This window comes from Sapajus apella, unplaced genomic scaffold (assembly GCF_009761245.1).
Source record: "Sapajus apella isolate SASKATOON/1434 unplaced genomic scaffold, GSC_monkey_1.0 scaffold274, whole genome shotgun sequence".
Classification (NCBI taxonomy): domain Eukaryota; kingdom Metazoa; phylum Chordata; class Mammalia; order Primates; family Cebidae; genus Sapajus; species Sapajus apella.
In genome coordinates, this window is record NW_022437214.1 from 154,418 (window position 1) to 157,101 (window position 2,684).

A 2,684-nucleotide genomic window follows, 5' to 3' on the forward strand; every position below is an offset into this window, starting at 1 on the left:
ATGTATTTACTGCTCAAGAGTGCAAGTGAGGAGACAATATGGAAAGAAAAAGAAAAGAAACTTATTTCAGAAATAAGATTTCCACTGTAGCTTGAGAAATAAAAAACTTGAGTAATTTCACAAGAACTCATAATTCTGCTTGACTAGTATTCCGTAGGATGACAGTGGCAATGTGGCAGCTTTTCAACCTGCCCCCAGATAGCAGTCATGCCCACAACACTAACCCACGACACATTCAGAGTAACAGATGATCTCCAGGATGAATGCTCAAACTCGTGCTGCCTTCACTCACTCCAGAAAACCTACTGAAGTGATACAGTATATTGGCAGAAATAACCTTAAAACTATTCAACTTTTTTTTTTTTTTTGAGACGGAGTTTCGCTCTTGTTACCCAGGCTGGAGTGCAATGGCGCAATCTCGGCTCACCGCAACCTCTGCCTCCTGGGTTCAGGCAATTCTCCTGCCTCAGCCTCCTGAGTAGCTGGGATTACAGGCACGCGCCACCACACCCAGCTAATTTTTTGTATTTTTAGTAGAGACGGGGTTTCATCATGTTGACCAGGATGGTCTCGATCTCTTGACCTCGTGATCCACCCACCTCGGCCTCCCAAAGTGCTGGGATTACAGGCGTGAGCCACCGCGCCCGGCCTAACTTTTTTTTTTTTTTTTTTTGAGACAGAGTCTTGCTTTGTTGCCGAGGCTAGAGTTCAGTGGCACGATCTCAGCTCCCTGCAACCTCTGCCTCCGGAGTTCAAGCAATTCTCCTGCCTCGGCCTCCTGAGTAGCTGGGATTACAGGCATGTGTCACCACGTCCAACTAATTTTTGTATTTTTAGTAGAGACTGGGTTTTACCATGTTGGTCCGCCTGGTCTCGAACTCCTGACCTCATGATCTGCCTGCCACAGCCTCCCAAAGTGCTGGGATTCCAGACGTGAGTCTCCACGCCCAGCCCATTCAACCTTTATTTTGGGTCAAGATAAAAAGCCTTCGTCTTGGAAGTCCTGAAATCCAAATCCAAGTGCTTGCACAGTCACAGCTCTGTGTTTGTAACCTGGGGCAATAATTTTAACCTCACTGAGCCTCAGTATCTTCCCCTGTAAAATGTAAAGAATACTTATCTCACATATAAGGTTATTTGGATGAATAGGTATGTGAACTTGTTTCAAAAATTCAATACAAATACAAACAGTGGGTCACTGTCATCTAGATTTTTTTTTTTTTTTTGAGACGGAGTTTCGCTCCTGTTACCCAGGCTGGAGTGCAATGGCGCGATCTCGGCTCACCGCAACCTCCGCCTCCCGGGTTCAAGCAATTCTCCTGCCTCAGCCTCCCGAGCAGCTGGGATTACAGGCACGCGCCACCATGCCCAGCTAATTTTTTGTATTTTTAGTAGAGACGGGGTTTCATCATGTTGACCAGGATGATCTCGATCTCTTGACCTCGTGATCCACCCGCCTCGGCCTCCCAAAGTGCTGGGATTACAGGCTTGAGCCACCGCGCCCGGCCTCGCCTTGGTTCTTTTAAAGTTAAGTTACTGGGGCAAGAAATATACTAGATGAACTTGGAACATATTGTAGTGCCAGGAAGTAAGGTGCTAAAACTTTTTTTACATGTAAATAATTAATTAAGGTACGTCAAAGGGACACAAAAGCCAACTGAAAAAGCTCCCAATGCCAAAAGCTGGAAAAATATAAGCACCAAAATCAAAGTGCCATTGGGATTGTAACCCAAAATGTAAAATTAACATTCACAAGTCCATAGTGATATTAACAAATGGGAAGAGACAATCTCCCAAATAGACGAAGACCAAATAATTTACGTTGATACTCCACCCTCAAGGAGGTGGAACGCAACTCCCTACTCCTTCAGTGTGGGGTACGCTTAATGACTTGCTTCCAGTGAGTACATTATGCAAAGAGGAGAAAACAGTGAGACACCTTGCAAATACCACCTTAGCCAGGTAATCAAGGTCAACAATAACAGTGCTCTGTTGACAGTATATGCCCGTGATGTGATGTGATGTGATGTGATGTGATGTGATGGGCACTATCTTTGTGGTCTTCCTCCCCAAAACCCGTAACCCCAGTTTAATCATGAGAAAAACATTAAACAAAGCTGGGCATGTTGGCTTGTGCCTGTAATCCCTGCTACTTGGGAGACTGGGGCATAAAGATCACTTGAGCACAGGAGCTGCAGGCTACAGTGATTAGGCCACTATACTCAAGCCTGGGCAACAGAATAAGATCCTGTCTCTAAATTAAATTTTTTAATGAAATAAAAAAAATTTTTTTTAAAGTTAAGCCCTTTTTAGTATTTCAATATATTTATAACAAGTAAAAAAATGTATGAATAACAATATGATTTTAAATTTTTTTGGCTGTTGGCCGGGCGTGGTGGTTCATGCCTATGATCCTATAATCCCAGCACTTTGGGAGTCCATGTGGGTGGATCAGTTGAGTCCAGGAGTATGAGGCTAGCCTGGGCAACATGGTAAAACTTCATCTTTACAAAAATTAGCTGGCTGTGGTGTGTTCCTGTAGTCCTAGCATACTAAGAAGGCTGAGGTGGGAGAATCACTCAAACCTGGGAGGTGGAGGTTGCAGTTAGCCAAGATGGCACAAATAAGGCACAGTGGACCTGTGGAAGGATCCTAAATAAGGAACGAATTTCAACCGTTAGAAC